Below are 26,715 nucleotides of genomic sequence, written 5' to 3'. Positions count from 1 at the left end.
ACATTGTGGGAATGTTTGGGAACCTATGGCAACCAAGGTTCCAACAGCTTATGGGTTGCAAAGTTAAGCTTTGGTAGACCGCCAACAATATCTTTTTGTGATTTTCTTGAGTCTTCTAAAGCAATACTTAGCGGGGACATTTCACTTTGGACAATCTTGTGGCAATGGATTCTTACTCTTCTAAAAACATGATCATGCGATCCAAAGCATTTAGTATTAGCAGACTATAGTTTTAACCACCCTCTGTTTTAGGAGTGTTTTCGACTCAATAATAAATGTGAAGTGAATATGGGCTGAGCATTTACCTGGGCTGAACTTGTGAACATCTCCTTTAGCATATTCACTGTAAAGAGCCATTACACTCCCACTGCCAACAATTGTTCCCAAAACAATAGGACATACATTTTTGATTGCAAAATGAACAGTCCAAAAACAATGGAGCAGGTGAAAGTGTTTGTGATTGGTACATAACAAATCACTTCAAGTGATTGTCAGAATGAGTGAAGTCATGTCATTAAGGGTGGAGCCTTTAGTAGGTGGAGACATTTCACTTTAGACACTTGTGGCAACAGATAGTTTGTCAAGTGGCTATAGCATTAGACAGGATATAAACTTCACGCTGCTCCAAAGCATTGCATTTAGCAGAGGATGGTTTCGATCCATCGACCAAACATTGTGGGAATTTTTGGGGGAACCTATGGCAACCAAGGTTCCAGCAGCTTATGATTTGCAAAGTTAAGCTTTTGGTAGACCGTGCAACAATCTTTTTGTGATTTTCCTGATTACCTCCAAGAATGTTGAAGGAGTCTATTAACGCAATACTTAGCGGGGACATTTCACTTTGGACAATCTTGTGGCAATGGATTCTTAGTCTTCTAAAAACATGGTCATGCGATCCAAAGCATTTAGTATTAGCAGACTATAGTTTTAACCACCCTCTGGTTTAGGAGTGTTTTCGACTCAATAATAAATGCTTAGTTACATAGACACTTGTGCCAACGAATGAGCATTTCACATTGAACACTTGTGATTGTGTGTGTGTGTTTTTGGCAAGGACGGTACCACATTGCTACTAATCATTTTAGTTCCTTCACCAAGCTATGTTGTAAGACTTCTATGCAAATTATAAGTATATGTCAGGACATCAGATGCATTGCTTTACCAGAGATGTGACATTCGCAAAATGGCAGTGGTGGGATTTGAACCCACGCCTCCAGAGAGACTGGAGCCTAAATCCAGCGCCTTAGACCACTCGGCCACACTACCTGCTGCACCAGATCTCCACACACTGGGACCGTAACTAACGGTACACTTGTTAATTTCAGTCGACAAAACCTTCGCAAGTAAAGAGCCAATACTTTATTAATACATGTTATCAACACCCTTTAGTCTTTGTCTTATTTCTCTTATTCTCATTTATTTTAGAAGATTGTAACCAGCAGCAAGTGAGTAGGTTTAGGTCTGTGAATATGGGCTGAGCATTTACCTGGGCTGAACTTGTGAACATCTCCTTTTGCATAATCACTGTAAAGAGCCATTACCCCTCCCACTGCCAACAATTGTTCCCAAAACAATAGGACATACATTTTTTGATTGCAAATGAACAGTCCAAAAACAATGGAGCAGGTGAAAGTGTTTGTGATTGGTACATAACAAATCACTTCAAGTGATTGTCAGAATGAGTGAAGTCATGTCATTAAGGGTGGAGCCTTTAGCAGGTGGAGACATTTCACTTTGGACACTTTGTGGCAACAGATAGTTTGTCAAGTGGCTATAGCATTAGACAGGATATAAACTTCACGCTGCTCCAAAGCATTGCATTTAGCAGAGGATGGTTTTCTATCCATCGAAATATATTTTGGGAACCTATGGCAACCAAGGTTCCAGCAGCTTATGATTTGCAAAGTTAAGCTTTTGGTAGACCGTGCAACAATCTTTTTGTGATTTTCCTGATTACCTCCAAGAATGTTGAAGGAGTCTATTAACGCATACTTAGCGGGGGACATTTCACTTTGGACAATCTTGTGGCAATGGATTCTTAGTCTTCTAAAAACATGGTCATGCGATCCAAAGCATTTAGTATTAGCAGACTATAGTTTTAACCACCCTCTGGTTTAGGAGTGTTTTCGACTCAATAATAAATGCTTAGTTGACATTAGACACTTGTGCCAACGAATGAGCATTTCACATTGAACACTTGTGATTGTGTGTGGTGTTTTGGCAAGGACGGTACCACATTGCTACTAATCATTTTAGTTCCTTCACCAAGCTATGTTGTAAGACTTCTATGCAAATTATAAGTATATGTCGGGACATCAGATGCATTGCTTTACCAGAGATGTGAATTTGCAAATGGCAGTGGTGGGATTTGAACCCACGCCTCCAGAGAGAGACTGGGAGCCTAAATCCAGCGTCTTTAGACCACTCGGCCACACTACCTCGTGCACCAGACTCCACACACTGGGACCGTAACTAACGGTACACTTGTTAATTTCAGTGCGACAAAACCTTCGCAAGTAAAGAGCCAATACTTTATTAATACATGTTATCAACACCCTTTACTCTTTGTCTTATTTCTCTGGCATCATTTATTTTAGAATATTGTAACCAGTAGAAAGTGAGTACACTTGTTAATTTCAGTGGCACAAACCTTCGCAAGGAAAGCACATACTTTATTAATACATGTTATCAACCCTTAGTCTTTGTCTTATTTCTCCGCATCATTTATTTTAGAAGATTGTAACCAGCAGCAAGTGAGTAGGTTTAGGTCTGTGAATATGGGCTGAGCATTTACCTGGGCTGAACTTGTGAACATCTCCTTTGCATATTCACTGTAAAGAACCATTATCCCCTCCCACTGCCAACAATTGTTCCCAAAACAATAGGACATACATTTTTGATTGCAAATGAACAGTCCAAAAACAATGGAGGAGTTGAAAGTGCTTGTGTTTGGTATTAACGAATCACTTCAAGTTATTGTCAGAATGAGCAAAATCGTGTCATTAAGGGTGGAGACGTTTAACTTTAGACACTTATTGCAACGCATAGTTTGTCAAGTGGATATAGCACTAGACAGGATATAGCCTTCACACAGATCCAAAGCATTGTATTTAGCAGAGGATGGTTTCGATCCATCGACCTCTGGATTATGGGCCCAGCACGCTTCACAGCGCCCACTCTTTTTTTTCGGTTACACAACAGCTGGAAAATCAACACCCTTCACTCTATGTCTTATTTCTCTAGCATCATTTATTTTAGAAGATTGTAACCAGCAGCAAGTGAGTAGGTTTAGGTCTGTCAATATGGGCTGAGCATTTACTACCTGGGCTGAATTGAACATCTCCTTTTGCATATTCACTGTAAAGAGCATTACCCCTCCTCTGGGTTATGGGCCCAGCATGCTCCGCTGTGCCACTCTGCTCTTCTTTTTTAGATGCAAGGGTTGGAAAATCTGTGGTTCAAACATTGTAGGAATGTTTGGGAACCTATGGCAACCAAGGTTCCAACAGCTTATGGGTTGCAAAGTTAAGCTTTTTGGTAGACCGCGCGCAACAATCTTTTTGTGATTTTCTTGAGTCTTCTAAAGCAATACTTAGCGGGGACATTTCACTTTGGACAATCTTGTGGCAATGGATTCTTACTCTTCTAAAAACATGATCATGCGATCCAAAGCATTTAGTATTAGCAGACTATAGTTTTAACCACCCTCTGGTTTAGGAGTGTTTTCGACTCAATAATATATGTGAAGTGAATATGGGCTGAGCATTTACCTGTGCTGAACTTGTGAACATCTCCTTTGCGCAAATTCACTGTAAAGAGCCATTACACTTCCCACTGCCAACAATTGTTCCCAAAACAATAGGACATACATTTTTTGATTGCAAATGAACAGTCCAAAAACAAGGAAGATTAAAAATTCTTCGTTTTTGCTTTGGTATATTACGAATCACTTCAAGTGATTGTCAGAATGAGTGAAATCATGTCATTAAGGGTGGAGACGTTTAACTTTAGACACTTATTGCAACGCATAGTTTGTCAAGCCGATATAGCACTAGACAGGATATAGACTTCACACAGATCCAAAGCATTGCATTTAGCAGAGGATGGTTTCGATCCATCGACCTCTGGTATATGGGCCCAGCACGCTTCCGCGCGCACTCTGCTCTTCTTCGTAACACAACAGCTGGAAAAATCAACACCCTTCACTCTATGTCTTATTTCTCTAGCATCATTTATTTTTAGAAGATTGTAAACCAGCAGCAAGTGAGTAGGTTTAGGTCTGTCAATATGGGCTGAGCATTTACCGGGGCTGAACTTGTGAACATCTCCTTTGCGCATATTCACTGTAAAGAGCATTACCCCTCCTCTGGGTTATGGGCCCAGCATGCTCACTGTGCCACTCTGCTCTTCTTTTTAGATGCAAGGGTTGGAAAATCTGTGGTTCAAACATTGTGGGAATGTTTGGGAACCTATGGCAAACCAAGGTTCCAACAGCTTATGGGTTGCAAAGTTAAGCTTTTTGGTAGACCGCGCAACAATCTTTTTTGTGATTTTCTTGAGTCTTCTAAAGCAATACTTAGCGGGGACATTTCACTTTGGACAATCTTGTGGCAATGGATTCTTACTCTTCTAAAAACATGATCATGTGATCCAAAGCATTTAGTATTAGCAGACTATAGTTTTAACCACCCTCTGGTTTAGGAGTGTTTTCGACTCAATAATAAATGTGAAGTGAATATGGGCTGAGCATTTACCTGGGCTGAACTTGTGAACATCTCCTTTTGCATATTCACTGTAAAGAGCCATTACACTTCCCACTGCCAACAATTGTTTCCCAAAACTATAGGACATACATTTTTGATTGCAAATGAACAGTCCAAAAACAATGGAGCAGGTGAAAGTGTTTGTGATTGGTACATAACAAATCACTTCAAGTGATTGTCAGAATGAGTGAAGTCATGTCATTAAGGGTGGAGCCTTTAGCAGGTGGAGACATTTCACTTTAGACACTTGTGGCAACAGATAGTTTGTCAAGTGGCTATAGCATTAGACAGGATATAAACTTCACGCTGCTCCAAAGCATTGCATTTAGCAGAGGATGGTTTTCGATCCATCGACCAAACATTGTGGGAATTTTTGGGAACCTATGGCAACCGAAGGTTCCAGCAGCTTATGATTTGCAAAGTTAAGCTTTTTGGTAGACCGTGCAACAATCTTTTTGTGATTTTCCTGATTACCTCCAAGAATGTTGAAGGAGTCTATTAACGCAATACTTAGCGGGGGACATTTCACTTTGGACAATCTTGTGGCAATGGATTCTTAGTCTTCTAAAAACATGGTCATGCGATCCAAAGCATTTAGTATTAGCAGACTATAGTTTTAACCACCCTCTGGTTTAGGAGTGTTTTCGACTCAATAATAAATGCTTAGTTGACATTAGACACTTGTGCCAACGAATGAGCATTTCACATTGAACACTTGTGATTGTGTGTGGTGTTTTGGCAAGGACGGTACCACATTGCTACTAATCATTTTAGTTCCTTCACCAAGCTATGTTGTAAGACTTCTATGCAAATTATAAGTATATGTCAGGACATCAGATGCATTGCTTTACCAGAGATGTGACATTCCGCAAATGGCAGTGGTGGGATTTGAACCACGCCTCCGGAAGACTGGAGCGCTTAACATTAGACACTTGGCCACACTAGTGCACGGTTAGCACTACACGGATATACACTTCCCGCAACACTGGATCCAAAAGCACTTGTATATAGTACAGGATTGTTCCGGAACCATCGCATGTGGTAAAGGGCCAGCACCGCCAGTAAAGCCACTCTTTTTTAATACATGTTATCAACACCCTTTAGTCTTTGTCTTATTTCTCTGGCATCATTTATTTTAGAAGATTGTAACCAGCAGCAAGTGAGTAGGTTTAGGTCTGTGAATATGGGCTGAGCATTTACCTGGGCTGAACTTGTGAACATCTCCTTTTGCATATTCACTGTAAAGAGCATTACCCCTCCTCTGGGTTATGGGCCCAGCATGCTTCCGCTGTGCCACTCTGCTCTTCTTTTTTTAGATGCAAGGGTTGGAAAATCTGTGGTTCAAACATTGTGGGAATGTTTGGGAACCTATGGTCCAAAGGTTCCTAGCCAACAGCTTATGGGTTGCAAAGTTAAGCTTTTGGTAGACCGCGCAACAATCTTTTTTGTGATTTTCTTGAGTCTTCTAAAGCAATACTTAGCGGGGACATTTCACTTTGGACAATCTTGTGGCAATGGATTCTTACTCTTCTAAAAACATGATCATGCGATCCAAAGCATTTAGTATTAGCAGACTATAGTTTTAACCACCCTCTGGTTTAGGAGTGTTTTCGACTCAATATTAAATGTGAAGTGAATATGGGCGGAGCATTTACCTGTGCTGAACTTGTGAACATCTCCTTTTGCATATTCACTGTAAAGAGCCATTACACTTCCCACTGCCAACAATTGTTCCCAAAACAATAGGACATACATTTTTTGATTGCAAATGAACAGTCCAAAAACAATGGAGGAGTTGAAAGTGCTCGTGTTTGGTATATTACGAATCACTTCAAGTGATTGTCAGAATGAGTGAAATCATGTCATTAAGGGTGGAGACGTTTAACTTTAGACACTTATTGCAACGCATAGTTTGTCAAGTGGATATAGCACTAGACAGGATATAGACTTCACACAGATCCAAAGCATTGCATTTAGCAGAGGATGGTTTCGATCCATCGACCTCTGGGTTATGGGCCCAGCACGCTTCCGCTGCGCCACTCTGCTCTTCTTTTCGTACACAACAGCTGGAAAATCAACACCCTTCACTCTATGTCTTATTTCTCTAGCATCATTTATTTTAGAAGATTGTAACCAGCAGCAAGTGAGTAGGTTTAGGTCTGTCAATATGGGCTGAGCATTTACCTGGGCTGAATTTGTGAACATCTCCTTTTGCATATTCACTGTAAAGAGCATTACCCCTCCTCTGGGTTATGGGCCCAGCATGCTTCCGCTGTGCCACTCTGCTCTTCTTTTTTTAGATGCAAGGGTTGGAAAATCTGTGGTTCAAACATTGTGGGAATGTTTGGGAACCTATGGCAACCAAGGTTCCAACAGCTTATGGGTTGCAAAGTTAAGCTTTTGGTAGACCGCGCAACAATCTTTTTTGTGATTTTCTTGAGTCTTCTAAAGCAATACTTAGCGGGGACATTTCACTTTGGACAATCTTGTGGCAATGGATTCTTACTCTTCTAAAAACATGATCATGCGATCCAAAGCATTTAGTATTAGCAGACTATAGTTTTAACCACCCTCTGGTTTAGGAGTGTTTTCGACTCAATAATAAATGTGAAGTGAATATGGGCGGAGCATTTACCTGTGCTGAACTTGTGAACATCTCCTTTGCATATTCACTGTAAAGAGCCATTACACTTCCCACTGCCAACAATTGTTCCCCAAAACAATAGGACATACATTTTTGATTGCAAATGAACAGTCCAAAAACAATGGAGGAGTTGAAAGTGCTTCGTGTTTGGAATATTACGAATCACTTCAAGTGATTGTCAGAATGAGTGAATCAGTCATTATGTCTGGGTGGAGACGTTTAACTTTAGACACTTATTGTAACGCATAGTTTGTCAGTGGATATAGCACTAGACAGGATATAGACTTCACACAGATCCAAAGCATTGCATTTAGCAGAGGATGGTTTCGATCCATCGACCTCTGGTTATGGGCCCGCACGCCACGCTTCCGCCCGTAGCCACTCCTTTGCAAAATTAAGCTTCAACTATGTAATTCTTAACTAGCTCGCTTATCGAAGTGTGGCCACTGTGTCCGTAAGTAATCTAACATTATATTTAATACTTTGTACAGCATCAGCCTAGTATTTTACTAGTGTTAAGTATGTTTGTGTATTGTTTTGTTATTGCAAAGACTGCTGACTCCAGGACAGAGACACCTGAAGCTGTAACATCGCTGCCCCGTTTGTGGTCAGAGGGCTTGCCCCCTGAAGACCACAAATGGATTTTAAAGACAGTAATGAAGGTGGGGCCCAAGGGAAAACTGCAGCTTCAAGACCACCTGAAGCTCTGGTTCTTTCCCCCACAACCAAGCCCTCTCTACCACCAGGCTCCTGCTCCCGACCGCTTTTTTGCGCATCCACTTCTTGTCTGGATGCCCTACAAGTTGTGGAAAGTGAAGGTGGTCTGTCCCAACCCTGTCTGTGGACAGCATCAGCTCACAGGAGGCGGGCTGCACAAGAGGGCAGGGGCACGAGGACGTCTGGATGTGGACAGGATCTACAGATATGGTGACAGAGACTCTAACCTGCACCAAATGTAGATCCACCCATGTGTCGTGGAGCCAGACTGTCCTGAAACAACTGGACTTGGCTCACAGATCTGAATTTCGGGTCATCCTGACACAAAAGTGAGTAACTTTTCTCTTGTGCCTTGTCAAACAGAATTGTGTAAAACATTGTAATTGATATATCTGTCTATGGCTGTTGAAGGTTTGCGTGTGACATCCGGGTGATCCGTCTTCTGCGGGAAAGAGGCCTCGGTAACAGCCCACCGCGGGTTTTAAAGCAGCTGCGAGAGAACCACACAGAGGAGTGGCTGCATCGCGTAGCGAGGTACACCACACAGTGTGTGGACTTCCTCCAACGCCCTGGACTGTTGCCCATGGTATTTCCTGAACCTCCAGAGCCAGCTGTGGTGCCCAGCTGTAAGTGGCTCCTCTCTGTTTACAGCCAGGACATTTTGACAAGAGTGGATGACATCAAGGCCAGAATAACATCGACCTATGGCACCATTCTAAAAATGGATTCAACCAAAAAGGTTAAACAATCTTTTTATCTTTTAAAATAGGCTAGTGATATTATGAACTACTGCCTGTATTTCGGAATAATGCTAACAGACGCCCTATACTGTACATTTTGTGTGCTACAGATCATTAAGAAGCTTGCTGGAACAGCCAAGGGGACAGCACTCTGGCTCACCTCTGTGGGAAATGAGTACGGTCAGATTCTCATCAGTGTGCTGAACCCGTCAGGAGGGAGCTGGCCTGGACATGATGACAGCAGGGCTAGTGAAGAGATACCAGCAGGCTGGTGTGGATCCCCCTGTTGCCTTATATGTGGACTGTGGCTGCTGTACTGAGGTAGGGGAGACCAAGCTGCAGGCGAGATTCAGCGGGTGGCCAGACCTCACCATAAGACTGGATATATGGCACTTCATGCCCGGCTTGCCCTGGGATGCACAACAGACGTCATGCTCGTTGTACCCAATCTTTTGTCCCGCATTTCTGCGTGCATTTTTGAGTGGGATGCAGCTGATTTAGCTCTGCTGCGGTGCCAAAAAGCAACAGCTTCTTTCCCAGGGCCTCACTAGCCCTACTGATGACATCAGTAGACATCTGTCCAGGGAGGAGCTGGCTCTCCATTGTCGGAGGAGGACCCGCGGTGAGGAGACCACCACTCGGCTGCTGGAGGAGCTGCTGCAGCAGCTCATAGGGACCAACGGCAACGACTCCCTTGGAGTTCCCCTGCTGGACAGAGAGAGGACGGAGCACATCTGGCGTGTCCAAAGAAAGCACATCAAGTGCATCCAGGATCCACCAGGTATTTCTCTGTACATCAGGACAGGGGAGCTCACAAAGGGAGGTGTGCGGTTGCCCATGTTCAGATGTGCCAGAGGCTCTACATCGTAGAGTCTTTCCATCTACACCGCTACCGCTTACATACCAGGTTTGTGTCTATCAGACATGTTCATTCATGTGTCGCATAGTCCAAAAATATTTCATGATTTAACATTTAATAATGTATTTCTAGGGACCAGTGCCAACAGCCTGAATTTCCAAGTGTACCTGCTGGAAGGACTGCACAGGTGGAACCAGGACCGTGGTAGTGCTGCCCTGTCTACTGGACCATCTGCTTTACGCAGCTACTCAGGTGACCTGCTTCACTGCGTCAACCAACATTTTGAGAAGCTGTTCAGCAGGAAGATGGTCCCAGATTTCTGCCCACCTTCCCGTTACACTGGTATGTATGTCTGAAATGTTTGTATTTATTTCATTTTTTATTAACTGATTTGGACTTATGTGTCGGAAATTAAGTTTGAACTTCTGACAATAATGCACTTTACCTCTATTGTTTCAGGAGAGCTTATTGGGATACAGTATCTGTTCCGGCAGACTGGTCAGGCCCTGCAGGATATGCACCCGGATTCAGAGGAGACTGCTCAGTTAGTCGAGGAGCACAACATGGAGGACAACCTGGAGGAGGATGAGGGCTTCTCTGATGTCACAGATGACCCCACAGTGCTGCTCCTGGAGGTTCAGGCTTCAGCCTCTTCTTCCTCCGCCACATCCACCCTGGCTCCTTCCTCCTCTTCCACATCCACCCTGGCTCCTTCCTCTGCCACATCCAGCCTGGCTCCTTCCTCCTCTTCCACATCCACCCTGGCTCCTTCCTCTGCCACATCCAGCCTGGCTCCTTCCTCTGCCACATCCAGCCTGGCTCCTTCCTCTGCCACATCAAGCCTGGCTCCTTCCTCTTCCACATCCAGCCTGGCTCCTTCCTCTGCCACATCCAGCCTGGCTCCTTCCTCTGCCACATCCAGCCTGGCTCCTTCCTCTTCCACATCCAGCCTGGCTCCTTCCTCTGCCACATCCAGCCTGGCTCCTTCCTCTTCCACATCCAGCCTGGCTCCTTCCTCTGCCACATCCACCCTGGCTCCTTCCTCTTCCACATCCAGCCTGGCTCCTTCCTCTGCCACATCCACCCTGGCTCCTTCCTCTTCCACATCCAGCCTGGCTCCTTCCTCTGCCACATCCACCCTGGCTCCCAGCACATCTGCAATGGCCTCTGGTGCATCAATTCTGCCCTCTAGTTCATCCTTTGAGGCTGGAGTCGATGCTCAAGATGAAGATATGGTAAGTGTCAGTGTGATAAATTTAGATATGTATATGAGCTTAGCTCTTTTTTTAGTATATATGCACACATATTTTATTAAATCTGCAGCATCAATAACATGTCATAACAGCTCTATGTAAGTAAAGGTTTTACATTGCTATTTTCTAAACTGTTTCATCATTTGCACAGGCTGTTGATGACAGAAATATTCCGGGGTACCAGCACGTGGACAAACTTGGAGAGTACTTGGTGGAGCTGCGAAACCAGACCTCTCTGTGTCTCAGCAACCAGCAGGCAAGGCAAATTCGAATGCTGTGGGACAGCTTGTCTGATGGAGACAAAGAGCGGGTGATTTTTTCTGCACGACACCAGGAGAGACTTTTGAGTGGTCGCTACAGAACACCCAAGAATCCCTCAAAAACGGCTGGTGTGGAGAGCGCCATCCGTTGCATGCTAGGTGCGAGCAGCGCACCTGCTCAGTGGCCTAGCTGCTGTAGGTTGGTGGAGAACATTTTTATAAGACTCTGCAACATTCACCAGTCCCCAGTAGGGAAAGGAAAGAGGGCCAAATCAAGGTGGTCCATAATTCTAAGAGACTACAACAAGATCAGGCAGCTTGTGGTTGGCAACTATCTGGTGATGCAGGAGACAGAACTTCAGCTGGTTTTTATGAACCAAAACACCCTAATTACATGGCACAACAAAAGGCTGAAGAGGCAGGAGCTGTCGGTGGTGCTCCAGGGTATATCATTACCTCCAGCCCTCCCTGTGTCTGAAGAGCCTCTTCAGGAGGCAAGAGTGCTCCCTGCTGTACCTGTGCCAGCAAGACAAGAACATCAGTACCAGCTGCCGCAGAGTACAGCAGGTCAGGCCCAACAGAGACAGATAGCCCTACGTCCCATCATGCCAAAGTTGCCTGTGTTTTTAGCGCCCTCAGTACCAGGACCCTTACTCACACCTCCGACCCTCACACCAGCAGGACAAACTGTACGGCTAGTACCAGTAGCCATGCCCATGTCTGTGGTTCAGAGCACCATGCCACAAACCAGTGGAACCACCACCACGGCAGATGCTGGAGCCACTACAAAAAGGCCATACAGACGCACTGTAGAAGCCAATACATGTAAGAAGTGTGGCCAGTTCCGCACCGCAGACACTGGACACAGTCATTACCGTGGCAGAGTGTATTGCCCTCAGTCGGAGACTCTTACAAAAGCTCAGTGGCTGGAGGAAATAAGAAAAAAGTTCTCCAAATAATCATGTACATGTACTGTAAATAGTAGTTGTAATAATAGTTGTAATAATTATACTGTAAATAGTTTAAAATAGTGTTTATTTGATAATTGATTTCTGCTTGCTGTGAATAGTTTTTACATTTGAAGTGTTCATTTTTTGTACTTTTTATGGTGTGTTTTAATTAAATCAGAACAAACAAAACTGGTGTAGACCAAAGTCGGTATTTTATTGACAGTTTGTGTAAACAGCACAACATCTTTGACGGCCGATTGTTCCCCAGCTTGAACGCAGCGCCTTAGACCACTAAGCCACACTACCTGCGTGCACCAGATCTCCACACACTGGGACCGTAACTAACGGTACACTTGTTAATTTCAGTGCGACAAAACCTTCGCAAGTAAAGAGCCAATACTTTATTAATACATGTTATCAAAACCCTTTACTCTTTGTCTTATTTCTCTGGCATCATTTATTTTAGAATATTGTAACCAGTAGAAAGTGAGTACACTTGTTAATTTCAGTGCGACAAAACCTTCGCAAGTAAAGAGCCAATACTTTATTAATACATGTTATCAACACCCTTTAGTCTTTGTCTTATTTCTCTGGCATGATTTATTTTAGAAGATTGTAACCAGCAGCAAGTGAGTAGGTTTAGGTCTGTGAATATGGGCTGAGCATTTACCTGGGCTGAACTTGTGAACATCTCCTTTTGCATAATCACTGTAAAGAGCCATTACCCCTCCCAACAATTGTTCCCAAAACAATAGGACATACATTTTTTGATTGCAAATGAACAGTCCAAAAGCAATGGAGGAGTTGAAAGTGCTTGGTATATTACGAATCACTTCAAGTGATTGTAAGAATGAGTGAAATCATGTCGTTAATGGTGGAGACGTTTAACTTTAGACACTTATTGCAACACATAGTTTGTCAAGTGGATATAGCACTAGACAGGATATAGACTTCACACTGATACAAAGCATTGCATTCAGCAGAGGATGGTTTCGATCCATCGACCTCTAGGTTATGGGCCCAGCATGCTTCCGCTGTGCCACTCTGCTCTTCTTTTTTTAGATGCAAGGGTTGGAAAATCTGTGGTTCAAACATTGTGGGAATGTTTGGGAACCTATGGCAACCAAGGTTCCAACAGCTTATGGGTTGCAAAGTTAAGCTTTTGGTAGACAATCTTTTTTGTGATTTTCTTGAGTCTTCTAAAGCAATACTTAGCGGGGACATTTCACTTTGGACAATCTTGTGGCAATGGATTCTTACTCTTCTAAAAACATGATCATGCGATCCAAAGCATTTAGTATTAGCAGACTATAGTTTTAAACACCCTCTGGTTTAGGAGTGTTTTCGACTCAATAATAAATGTGAAGTGAATATGGGCTGAGCATTTATCTGTGCTAAACTTGTGAACATCTCCTTTTGCATATTCACTGTAAAGAGCCATTACACTTCCCACTGCCAACAATTGTTCCCAAAACAATAGGACATACATTTTTTGATTGCAAATGAACAGTCCAAAAACAATGGAGGAGTTGAAAGTGCTCGTGTTTGGTATATTACGAATCACTTCAAGTGATTGTCAGAATGAGCGAAATCATGTCATTAAGGGTGGAGACGTTTAACTTTAGACACTTATTGCAACGCATAGTTTGTCAAGTGGATATAGCACTAGACAGGATATAGCCTTCACACAGATCCAAAGCATTGCATTTAGCAGAGGATGGTTTCGATCCATCGACCTCTGGGTTATGGGCCCAGCACGCTTCCGCTGCGCCACTCTGCTCTTCTTTTCGTACACAACAGCTGGAAAATCAACACCCTTCACTCTATGTCTTATTTCTCTAGCATCATTTATTTTAGAAGATTGTAACCAGCAGCAAGTGAGTAGGTTTAGGTCTGTCAATATGGGCTGAGCATTTACCTGGGCTGAATTTGTGAACATCTCCTTTTGCATATTCACTGTAAAGAGCATTACCCCTCCTCTGGGTTATGGGCCCAGCATGCTTCCGCTGTGCCACTCTGCTCTTCTTTTTTTAGATGCAAGGGTTGGAAAATCTGTGGTTCAAACATTGTGGGAATGTTTGGGAACCTATGGCAACCAAGGTTCCAACAGCTTATGGGTTGCAAAGTTAAGCTTTTGGTAGACCGCGCAACAATCTTTTTGTGATTTTCTTGAGTCTTCTAAAGCAATACTTTAGCGGGGACATTTCACTTTGGACAATCTTGTGGCAATGGATTCTTACTCTTCTAAAAACATGATCATGCGATCCAAAGCATTTAGTATTAGCAGACTATAGTTTTAACCACCCTCTGGTTTAGGAGTGTTTTCGACTCAATAATATATGTGAAGTGAATATGGGCTGAGCATTTACCTGGGCTGAACTTGTGAACATCTCCTTTTGCAAATTCACTGTAAAGAGCCATTACACTTCCCACTGCCAACAATTGTTCCCAAAACAATAGGACATACATTTTTTGATTGCAAATGAACAGTCCAAAAACAATGGAGGAGTTGAAAGTGCTCGTGTTTGGTATATTACGAATCACTTCAAGTGATTGTCAGAATGAGTGAAATCATGTCATTAAGGGTGGAGATGTTTAACTTTAGACACTTATTGCAAAGCATAGTTTGTCAAGGGGATATAGCACTAGACAGGATATAGACTTCACACAGATCCAAAGCATTGCATTGAGCAGAGGATGGTTTCGATCCATCGACCTCTGGGTTATGGGCCCAGCACGCTTCCGCTGCGCCACTCTGCTCTTCTTTTCGTACACAACAGCTGGAAAATCAACACCCTTCACTCTATGTCTTATTTCTCTAGCATCATTTATTTTAGAAGATTGTAACCAGCAGCAAGTGAGTAGGTTTAGGTCTGTCAATATGGGCTGAGCATTTACCTGGGCTGAACTTGTGAACATCTCCTTTTGCATATTCACTGTAAAGAGCATTACCCCTCCTCTGGGTTATGGGCCCAGCATGCTTCCGCTGTGCCACTCTGCTCTTCTTTTTTTAGATGCAAGGGTTGGAAAATCTGTGGTTCAAACATTGTGGGAATGTTTGGGAACCTATGGCAACCAAGGTTCCAACAGCTTATGGGTTGCAAAGTTAAGCTTTTGGTAGACCGCGCAACAATCTTTTTTGTGATTTTCTTGAGTCTTCTAAAGCAATACTTAACGGGGACATTTCACTTTGGACAATCTTGTGGCAATGGATTCTTACTCTTCTAAAAACATGATCATGCGATCCAAAGCATTTAGTATTAGCAGACTATAGTTTTAACCACCCTCTTGTTTAGGAGTGTTTTCGACTCAATAATAAATGTGAAGTGAATATGGGCTGAGCATTTACCTGGGCTGAACTTGTGAACATCTCCTTTTGCATATTCACTGTAAAGAGCCATTACACTTCCCACTGCCAACAATTGTTCCCAAAACAATAGGACATACATTTTTTGATTGCAAATGAACAGTCCAAAAACAATGGAGCAGGTGAAAGTGTTTGTGATTGGTACATAACAAATCACTTCAAGTGATTGTCAGAATGAGTGAAGTCATGTCATTAAGGGTGGAGCCTTTAGCAGGTGGAGACATTTCACTTTAGACACTTGTGGCATCAGATAGTTTGTCAAGTGGCTATAGCATTAGACAGGATATAAACTTCACGCTGCTCCAAAGCATTGCATTTAGCAGAGGATGGTTTTCGATCCATCGACCAAACATTGTGGGAATTTTTGGGAACCTATGGCAACCAAGGTTCCAGCAGCTTATGATTTGCAAAGTTAAGCTTTTGGTAGACCGTGCAACAATCTTTTTTGTGATTTTCCTGATTACCTCCAAGAATGTTGAAGGAGTCTATTAACGCAATACTTAGCGGGGACATTTCACTTTGGACAATCTTGTGGCAATGGATTCTTAGTCTTCTAAAAACATGGTCATGCGATCCAAAGCATTTAGTATTAGCAGACTATAGTTTTAACCACCCTCTGGTTTAGGAGTGTTTTCGACTCAATAATAAATGCTTAGTTGACATTAGACACTTGTGCCAACGAATGAGCATTTCACATTGAACACTTGTGATTGTGTGTGGTGTTTTGGCAAGGACGGTACCACATAGCTACTAATCATTTTAGTTCCTTCACCAAGCTATGTTGTAAGACTTCTATGCAAATTATAAGTATATGTCAGGACATCAGATGCATTGCTTTACCAGAGATGTGACATTTGCAAATGGCAGTGGTGGGATTTGAACCCACGCCTCCAGAGAGACTGGAGCCTAAATCCAGCGCCTTAGACCACTCGGCCACACTAGCTGCGTGCACCAGATCTCCACACACTGGGACCGTAACTAACGGTACACTTGTTAATTTCAGTGCGACAAAACCTTCGCAAGTAAAGAGCCAATACTTTATTAATACATGTTATCAACACCCTTTAGTCTTTGTCTTATTTCTCTGGCATCATTTATTTTAGAAGATTGTAACCAGCAGCAAGTGAGTAGGTTTAGGTCTGTGAATATGGGCTGAGCATTTACCTGGGCTGAACTTGTGAACATCTCCTTTTGCATAATCACTGTAAAGAGCCATTACCCCTCCCACTGCCAACAATTGTTCCCAAAACAATAGGACATACATTTTTTGATTGCAAATGAACAGTCCAAAAACAATGGAGGAGTTGAAAGTGCTTGTGTTTGGTATATTACGAATCACTTCAAGTTATTGTCAGAATGAGCGAAATCATGTCATTAAGGGTGGAGACGTTTAACTTTAGACACTTATTGCAACACATAGTTTGTCAAGTGGATATAGCACTAGACAGGATATAGACTTCACACAGATCCAAAGCATTGCATTTAGCAGAGGATGGTTTCGATCCATCGACCTCTGGGTTATGGGCCCAGCACGCTTCCGCTGCGCCACTCTACTCTTATTTTTGTACACAACAGCTGGAAAATCAACACCCTTCACTCTATGTCTTATTTCTCTAGCATCAGTTATTTTAGAAGATTGTAACCAGCAGCAAGTGAGTAGGTTTAGGTCTGTCAATATGGGCTGAGCATTTACCTGGGCTGAATTTGTGAACATCTCCTTTTGCATATTCACTGTAAAGAGCATTACCCCTCCTCTGGGTTATGGGCCCAGCATGCTTCCGCTGTGCCACTCTGCTCTTCTTTTTTTAGATGCAAGGGTTGGAAAATCTGTGGTTCAAACATTGTGGGAATGTTTGGGAACCTATGGCAACCAAGGTTCCAACAGCTTATGGGTTGCAAAGTTAAGCTTTTGGTAGACCGCGCAACAATCTTTTTTGTGATTTTCCTGATTACCTCCAAGAATGTTGAAGGAGTCTATTAACGCAATACTTAGCGGGGACATTTCACTTTGGACAATCTTGTGGCAATGGATTCTTAGTCTTCTAAAAACATGGTCATGCGATCCAAAGCATTTAGTATTAGCAGACTATAGTTTTAACCACCCTCTGGTTTAGGAGTGTTTTCGACTCAATAATAAATGCTTAGTTGACATTAGACACTTGTGCCAACGAATGAGCATTTCACATTGAACACTTGTGATTGTGTGTGGTGTTTTGGCAAGGACGGTACCACATTGCTACTAATCATTTTAGTTCCTTCACCAAGCTATGTTGTAAGACTTCTATGCAAATTATAAGTATATGTCAGGACATCAGATGCATTGCTTTACCAGAGATGTGACATTCGCAAATGGCAGTGGTGGGATTTGAACCCACGCCTCCAGAGAGACTGGAGCCTAAATCCAGCGCCTTAGACCACTGGCCACACTACCTGCGTGCACCAGATCTCCACACACTGGGACCGTAACGGTATTGTTATTTAATTTCAGTCGCGACAAAACCTTCGCAAGTAAAGAGCCAATACTTTATTAATACATGTTATCAAAACCCTTTACTCTTTGTCTTATTTCTCTGGCATCATTTATTTTAGAATATTGTAACCAGTAGAAAGTGTGTACACTTGTTAATTTCAGTGCGACAAAACCTTCGCAAGGAAAGAGCCAATACTTTATTAATACATGTTATCAACACCCTTTAGTCTTTGTCTTATTTCTCCGGCATCATTTATTTTAGAAGATTGTAACCAGCAGCAAGTGAGTAGGTTTAGGTCTGTGAATATGGGCTGAGCATTTACCTGGGCTGAACTTGTGAACATCTCCTTTTGCATAATCACTGTAAAGAGCCATTACCCCTCCCACTGCCAACAATTGTTCCCAAAACAATAGGACATACATTTTTTGATTGCAAATGAACAGTCCAAAAACAATTGAGGAGTTGAAAGTGCTCGTGTTTGGTATATTACGAATCACTTCAAGATATTGTCAGAATGAGCGAAATCGTGTCATTAAGGGTGGAGACGTTTAACTTTAGACACTTATTGCAACACATAGTTTGTCAAGTGGATATAGCACTAGACAGGATATAGACTTCACACTGATCCAAAGCATTGTATATAGCAGAGGATTGTTTCGATCCATCGACCTCAGGGTTATGGGCCCAGCACGCTTCCGCTGCGCCACTCTGCTCTTCTTTTCATACACAACGGCTGGAAAATCAACACCCTTCACTCTATGTCTTATTTCTCTAGCATCATTTATTTTAGAAGATTGTAACCAGCAGCAAGTGAGTAGGTTTAGGTCTGTCAATATGGGCTGAGCATTTACCTGGGCTGAACTTGTGAACATCTCCTTTTGCATATTCACTGTAAAGAGCATTACCCCTCCTCTGGGTTATGGGCCCAGCATGCTTCCGCTGTGCCACTCTGCTCTTCTTTGTTTAGATGCAAGGGTTGGAAAATCTGTGGTTCAAACATTGTGGGAATGTTTGGGAACCTATGGCAACCAAGGTTCCAACAGCTTATGGGTTGCAAAGTTAAGCTTTTGGTAGACCGCGCAACAATCTTTTTTGTGATTTTCTTGAGTCTTCTAAAGCAATACTTAGCGGGGACATTTCACTTTGGACAATCTTGTGGCAATGGATTCTTACTCTTCTAAAAACATGATCATGCGATCCAAAGCATTTAGTATTAGCAGACTATAGTTTTAACCACCCTCTGGTTTAGGAGTGTTTTCGACTCAATAATAAATGTGAAGTGAATATGGGCTGAGCATTTACCTGTGCTGAACTTGTGAACATCTCCTTTTGCATATTCACTGTAAAGAGCCATTACACTTCCCACTGCCAACAATTGTTCCTAAAACAATAGGACATACATTTTTTGATTGCAAATGAACAGTCCAAAAACAATGGAGGAGTTGAAAGTGCTTGTGTTTGGTATATTATATTACGAATCACTTCAAGTGATTGTCAGAATGAGTGAAATCATGTCATTAAGGGTGGAGACGTTTAACTTTAGACACTTATTGCAACGCATAGTTTGTCAAGTGGATATAGCACTAGACAGGATATAGACTTCACACAGATCCAAAGCATTGCATTTAGCAGAGGATGGTTTCGATCCATCGACCTCTGGGTTATGGGCCCAGCACGCTTCCGCTGCGCCACTCTGCTCTTCTTTTCATACACAACAGCTGGAAAATCAACACCCTTCACTCTATGTCTTATTTCTCTAGCATCATTTATTTTAGAAGATTGTAACCAGCAGCAAGTGAGTAGGTTTAGGTCTGTCAATATGGGCTGAGCATTTACCTGGGCTGAACTTGTGAACATCTCCTTTTGCATATTCACTGTAAAGAGCATTACCCCTCCTCTGGGTTATGGGCCCAGCATGCTTCCGCTGTGCCACTCTGCTCTTCTTTTTTTAGATGCAAGGGTTGGGAAATCTGTGGTTCAAACATTGTGGGAATGTTTGGGAACCTATGGCAACCAAGGTTCCAACAGCTTATGGGTTGCAAAGTTAAGCTTTTGGTAGACCGCGCAACAATCTTTTTTATGATTTTCTTGAGTCTTCTAAAGCAATACTTAGCGGGGACATTTCACTTTGGACAATCTTGTGGCAATGGATTCTTACTCTTCTAAAAACATGATCATGCGATCCAAAGCATTTAGTATTAGCAGACTATAGTTTTAACCACCCTCTGGTTTAGGAGTGTTTTCGACTCAATAATAAATGTGAAGTGAATATGGGCTGAGCATTTACCTGTGCTGAACTTGTGAACATCTCCTTTTGCATATTCACTGTAAAGAGCCATTACAATTCCCACTGCCAACAATTGTTCCCAAAACAATAGGACATACATTTTTTGATTGCAAATGAACAGTCCAAAAACAATGGAGGAGTTGAAAGTGCTCGTGTTTGGTATATTATGAATCACGTCAAGTGATTGTCAGAATGAGTGAAATCATGTCATTAAGGGTGGAGACGTTTAACTTTAGACACTTATTGCAACGCATAGTTTGTCAAGTGGATATAGCCTTCAGGATATAGACTTCACACTGATCCAAAGCATTGCATTTAATTCAATTCAATTCAATTTTATTTATAGTATCAAATCATAACATAAGTTATCTCGAGACACTTTACAGATAGAGTAGGTCTAGACCACACTCTATAATTTACAAAGCCCCAACAATTCCAACAATTCCAGTAATTCCCTCAAGAGCAAGCAGTGCGACAGTGGCGATGAAAAACTCCCTCTTGGGAAGAAACCTCGGACAGACCCAGGCTCTTGGTAGGCGGTGTCTGACGAGCCGGTTGGGGGTGTGATGAACAGTGGCGATAGTAGTCACATTAATAATGGAACAGTGACTGGATGTAGCGGGAAGCTGCAGGGTTCAGCAGGACGCAGCATGACATTTCAGGGCATCGCTGAGCTCAGCAGGGAGTGCAGCAGGACAACGGCGACAGCTGCAACCAGGATCTTGGTGCCAACGTTCGACAAGGAAATACGCTGGGGGAAAAAAGCATAAGGACTCCGGGGAGTAAACTCCCCAGAAGCAAGGATTAGTAACAAGCATTTCTGGGACGGGCTGCACACAAATAGTAATAGTAATAGTAACAGTAATAGAAAGGGAGAGGAGAGAGCAGCTCAGTGTGTCAAAGGAAGGAAGTCCCCCGGCAGTCTAGAACTATAACAGCGTAACTATAACAGGTAACTAAGAGAGACAGGTCATAAGGAGAGGTAGCTTTTTCGGGCTTAGAACTCTCCCCCTGCCGGATCTGGCTTGGCTGGCCTGCTTCCCTCTACTTTGTTATGTATTATTAATCTAACAATTATGAAGAGAAGCAGTTGGGCCAGTTAGGTGAACACTGCAACTCCTCACTCCCTAACTATAAGCTTTATCAAATAGGAGAGTTTTAAGTTCATTCTTGAATGAGGTGACAGTTTCTGCCCCCCGAACCCAGATCGGGAGCTGGTTCCATAGGAGAGGAGCCTGATAACTGAAGGCTCTCGCTCCCATTCTACTTTTAGAGACTCTAGGTACCACCAGTAACTCTGCATTCTGGGAGCGCAGTGCTCTAGTGGGACAATAGGGTATTAGGAGCTCTTCTAGATATGATGGTGCTAGACCATTTAGAGCTTTGTAGGTCAAGAGAAGGACTTTAAACTCAATCCTGGATTGAACAGGAAGCCAATGCAGAGAAGCTAATACAGGAGAAATATGATCTCTTTTCTTAGTTCTTGTGAGAACACGCGCTGCAGCATTCTGGATCAGCTGGAGAGTCTTAAGAGACTTATTTGAGCAACCTGACAGTAGGGAATTACAATAGTCCAGCCTGGAAGTAACAAATGCATGGACTAGTTTTTCAGCGTCGTTTTGAGACAGGATATTCCTAATTTTGGCAATGTTACGAAGATGAAAAAAGGCTGTTCTTGAGGTTTGTTTTAGATTGGCATTAAAGGATATATCCTGATCAAAGATAACTCCTAAATTTCTAACAGTGGTGCTGGAGGCCAGGGCAACACCATCCAGAGTAGCTATATCTCTAGATAATGAAGTTCGGAGGTGTTTAGGGCCCAGCACAATAACTTCAGTTTTGTTAGGGTTTAACATCAGAAAATTATAGGTCATCCAGGATTTTATATCCTTAATGCACGCTTGAAATTTAGCTAGCTGACTGGTTTCGTCTGGTTTGATTGACAAGTATAATTGGGTGTCATCCGCATAACAGTGAAAGTTAATTGAGTGTTTTCTAATAATATTGCCTAGAGGAAGCATATATAAGGAGAATAGAATTGGTCCAAGCACTGAGCTTTGAGGAACCCCATGGCTAACTTTAGCGTACTTGGAGGATTTATCATTAACATTCACAAATTGAGATCGATCAGAGAAATAGGACCTAAACCAACTCTGAGCAATTCCTTTAATGCCAACCAAGTGTTCCAATCTCTGTAACAGGATTGAATGGTCAATAGTGTCAAATGCAGCACTAAGATCTAGTAAAACAAGAATGGAGACAAGACCTTTGTCTGCAGCAGTTAAAAGGTCGTTAGTAATTTTCACCAGTGCCGTCTCTGTGCTATGATTCTTTCTAAATCCTGATCGAAAGTCATCAAATAAACTATTGCTATGTAGAAAATCACATAACTGATTAGCAACCACCTTCTCAAGGATCTTGGATAGAAAGGGAAGGTTAGATATAGGTCTATAGTTTGCTAAGACCTCAGGATCCAGGGTGGGTTTTTTCAGAAGAGGTTTTATCACAGCTACTTTAAATGACTGTGGTACATAACCTGTTAATAGAGACATATTGATCATATCTAGTAATGAGGTGTTAACCACAGGTAATGCTTCTTTGAGTAGTCTCGTTGGGATGGGGTCCAAGAGACAGGTAGATGGCTTAGCTGAGGATATCTTTAACATTAATTGTTGAAGGTCTATAGGATAAAAGCAGTCTAAGTATATGTCGAGACTAGTCTTTATTTCTAACGACTCTGCGTTTAAAGGTGAACCGTTAGAAGTTGAGTGTAAAAGGTGATGAATTTTATCTCTAATTGTTGTAATTTTATCAATTTTATCACTTTCTTGCCAATCCAAACGAGATTCTTCCACCTTGGTGGAACGCCACTTACATTCGAGGTTTCGCGAGATTTGTTTTAATTTGCGAGTTTGGGAGTTATACCAAGGTGCTAGTTTCCTTTGTTTCATCATCTTCTTTTTCAGGGGAGCGACGGAGTCTAAGGTCGTCCGTAGGCATGTCGTAACACCGTCTACAAATGCATCAATTTGAGAGGGACTGAGGTTAACATACAGGTCCTCTGTTATGTTAAGGCATGACATAGAGTCGAATGCTGTTGGAATATCTTCTTTAAATTTAGCTATAGCACTGTCAGATAAGCATCTGGTGTAGGAGCTTTTATCTAATATAATCAGGTAGTAAGAATTCGAAAGTAATTAAAGAATGATCTGAGAATACCGAATTCTGCGAAAATATTATTAAATCCTCAATTTCAATACCATATGCCAGCACAAGGTCGAGGGTGTGGTTAAAACAGTGCGTTGCCTTGTGCACACTCTGACTGAAACCGATTGAATCCAGTAATGAGTTGAAAGCAGTACTAAGGCTGTCATTGTCAACGTCCACATGGATATTAAAATCACCTACAAGAAGTACTTGGTCTGATTTAAAGACTAAACATGATAAAAACTCTGAGAATTCAGATAAAAATTCAGAATACGGACCTGGAGCCCTGTAAATAACGAAATATAATATGGCTGTAATGTTTTCCATTTTGGATGTTGAAGATTAAGAACAAGACTTTCAAATGAGTTATAATGTAATTTAGGTTTAGGAGTAATTAACAGGCTTGCATCAAAGATGGCTGCAACTCCCCCTCCTCGGCCTGAGCCTCTAGGAATTTGAGTATTAATATGGCTGGGAGGAGTGGCTTCATTTAGACTAACATAGTCTTCATGGCCCAGCCAGGTTTCAGTAAGTAAATCAATTTTATTATCTGATATCAACTCGTTTACCAATACTGCTTTAGAAGACAGAGATCTAATATTTAATAGTCCACATCTAATTTTCCTATTTTGTTCTGTTGCAGTCGTTTTAATTCCAATTAGGTTGTTAAGTATAGCGCATCTTTTGTTTACCTTTGATTTAACCGATCTGAGCCGGGGGACAGACACCGTGCTTATTAGACTATGAGTGGGCGACTGCTCCAACGGAAGAACAGAGGGGCGCGTAGCACTGCACCTCTGATTACTAATATCAAACTTGGGTTGTCATGGTTTATGTCTGATAAATTCGTTCAGATTTTTTGATATGAGAGCGGCACCGTCCCAGGTGGGATGAATGCCGTCTCTCTCAATCAAACCAGGCTTTCCCCAGAACGCCCTCCAGTTATTCACATAGCCCACATCATTAGCTGGGCACCACCCGACAAACCAGCGGTGGAAGGATGACGCTACGTGCTTACATTTCATCATTGGTCAGGGTTTGGCAGGGGTCCAGAGAAAAACTACTGAGTCCGACATTGTCTTTGCGTATGCACAAAGTGACTCAACATTCATTTCAGTGATCTCCGGTTTACGACCATTACCACCTACGTAGTATGATCTTACTGTATTTACGGTTCTTTTTTGCCAGCAGCTTTAGATGGGTTTCTATATCGCCCGCTCCAGCCCCGGGGACACATATGACCGTAGGTAGGCCTACTGTAGCCGCCGGGCCGCTGGCTTCACATATCGCAGTATAGAGCTCCCAATAACCAGAACTGGCTTCTCAGCGGGTGTATCGCTGAGTAGGGAGAAACTGTTAGAGAGGCGAACGCCCGTTTTAGAGCGACCGTCATCATGTGCACTCCCTGGTCTAGATCTAACGCTAACGCTTCGGACGTCAACGCCACTCGCCCGGCTGCTTCGGGGTCTGCCGGGGGACAGCTAGCAGAAGCTACAGAAGCTACAGTATGTTGGCCCGCATTAACTACATGGTGCTGGCTAGCTACGGAAGCATACGATTCTGATTCCATGGTGCGGAGCCGTGACTCAAATTCACTAAGCCTTGCCTCCAAAACAGCGAATATACTACATTTATTACATGTATCGTTTTCACTAAAGGAGGCAGAGGAATAGCTAAACATTTGACACACAGAGCAAGAAAGAGCAGGAGAGGGAGAGGAATTAGCCATTGCTAATGGCTAAGCTAAAGTAGTGTTGAAGTTAAAAAGTTTAAACACAATGTACTTGCTAGATCTAATCAAATAACTACACTAATTAGCATTGTTCTGGCTCACACCGTCTGTAGCTTCTAAAGAATTGATTAGGTCATGGCTGTTATTTAGCATAATGTAGGAGACTCATTGTCCCCACAGGAAAGGTAACTTTTGTCTCCCTTAGGGGAGCCATCCCCAGACGTGATTAGAACAAAGGAAATGCAAACTCTGTAAACTTGAATATAATCCACACTTCCATGATAATCAACCTTAGTCTGTGACCTGGAGTAAACCTAAATTCAGGTGTGTCCTTATCCCGAGGGACAGGATAAATGGGGGCTCCTGAGACGATCTCAGGACTGTTCTTCTGTGACTCCACAAGAGAAGCATGAGAGCAGTCCGCTGTCAGCTGCAGTGTAACATTTGTGTTTTCATGTTTTATGTTTAATTGTGTCCTGACTGTCGTTTTCATGTTGTTTTTATTAAACCCTTTTGCTTGACTTCCAATTCGAACCTAGCCTCTCCTTCGTCCTCAGAAATCTAAGAACACGTCATTTAGTGATATTCTGACAATTGGTGACCCTCGACGTGGATTTTTTGGAGGACAAAAGGAAAAAGGCAAACTGATAGAAGGAGCTAATGTCTGCTGATCTCTCACACAGGGCCCGGAATTGAAAGGTGAGCCAGAACCTGTTTTTATCGAAAATCTGCAATAGTTAATTTAGAAAGATTTAGGTGGGAGAGATCAGCAGCATAAACTCGTAAGTCTATTAAAATCTGTAAACGTAATTGATAAAAGTAGCCTAATGCCCATACGTTGAAAGCGCTAAGTCAAAAGTAATTGTATTTGTGTGTGATTTATGTGGTGATGGGAAGCTTAAATGGCCTGTGAAATCCATGGTATTATTAGGCTAATGCACACACAATAAGCCCGTAGAAGTCGGCCGAAGGTGAAGCCTTTGAAAGTGTTGGTACCGTGTGCATAGTCTATAGAGGTCCGTACAGTCGGCCGGGGTGGAGCCCCTGAAAAAAATATTAAAATGCCCGTGAAGTCGGCCGGAGTATTAGACTTTGAAAAGAATAAGTACAAGTCCGTAAACAGCCGGCCCGAGTTAGACTCTGAAAATTTTTAAATAAAAGACCGCGAGGGCGGCAACAGAGTAAGTCTCTGTAAGGCACTGAGGAAAGATTAAGACTTTTTCAAAGCCAGCTTAAACAGCTGTGGGGACGTAGGCCCTGGAGAAGCTACTTTCGCGGCGGCGGAAGAAAGGCGTCAGTGGAGGACCCCCCAGTTTTTTCTCGTGACCATAGCATGGAAATAGGAAAATCAATTAAATAGGTATAGTCGAATTGTGTGAAAACACTTAGGAAATTGTACAGAGGCCTACTGTAAATATTTTTAGAAATAGAATTGTGGTGTTGGGATTTGAGTCTGCGGCAGCGA

The 26,715-nt window shown here is 42.5% G+C and overlaps 9 non-coding genes across 9 annotated transcripts; all 9 read right to left on the bottom strand.

Annotated features, from left to right (window-relative positions):
- Window positions 1-1,184: 1,184 nt before the first annotated feature.
- trnal-uag lies at window positions 1,185-1,266 on the bottom strand. Its single transcript has one exon. It is a non-coding gene; the product is annotated as a tRNA-Leu (tRNA).
- Window positions 1,267-2,353: 1,087 nt separating this feature from the next.
- trnal-uag lies at window positions 2,354-2,439 on the bottom strand. The gene has a single exon. It is a non-coding gene; the product is annotated as a tRNA-Leu (tRNA).
- A 4,298-nt stretch (window positions 2,440-6,737) lies between these two features.
- On the bottom strand, window positions 6,738-6,809 carry trnam-cau. Its single transcript has one exon. It is a non-coding gene; the product is annotated as a tRNA-Met (tRNA).
- A 7,085-nt stretch (window positions 6,810-13,894) lies between these two features.
- Window positions 13,895-13,966, bottom strand: trnam-cau. The gene has a single exon. It is a non-coding gene; the product is annotated as a tRNA-Met (tRNA).
- A 908-nt stretch (window positions 13,967-14,874) lies between these two features.
- trnam-cau lies at window positions 14,875-14,946 on the bottom strand. Its single transcript has one exon. It is a non-coding gene; the product is annotated as a tRNA-Met (tRNA).
- Window positions 14,947-16,414: 1,468 nt separating this feature from the next.
- On the bottom strand, window positions 16,415-16,496 carry trnal-uag. The gene has a single exon. It is a non-coding gene; the product is annotated as a tRNA-Leu (tRNA).
- Window positions 16,497-17,036: 540 nt separating this feature from the next.
- Window positions 17,037-17,108, bottom strand: trnam-cau. The gene has a single exon. It is a non-coding gene; the product is annotated as a tRNA-Met (tRNA).
- A 795-nt stretch (window positions 17,109-17,903) lies between these two features.
- trnal-uag lies at window positions 17,904-17,984 on the bottom strand. Its single transcript has one exon. It is a non-coding gene; the product is annotated as a tRNA-Leu (tRNA).
- A 1,666-nt stretch (window positions 17,985-19,650) lies between these two features.
- On the bottom strand, window positions 19,651-19,722 carry trnam-cau. The gene has a single exon. It is a non-coding gene; the product is annotated as a tRNA-Met (tRNA).
- Between the last annotated feature and the right edge of the window lie 6,993 nt (window positions 19,723-26,715).

This window comes from Perca fluviatilis, chromosome 18 (genome assembly GCF_010015445.1).
Source record: "Perca fluviatilis chromosome 18, GENO_Pfluv_1.0, whole genome shotgun sequence".
In the NCBI taxonomy this organism is placed as follows: Eukaryota; Metazoa; Chordata; class Actinopteri; order Perciformes; family Percidae; genus Perca; species Perca fluviatilis.
The sequence above is the reverse complement of the archived record's forward strand: the minus strand, read 5'-3'. Positions and strand labels throughout refer to the sequence as shown.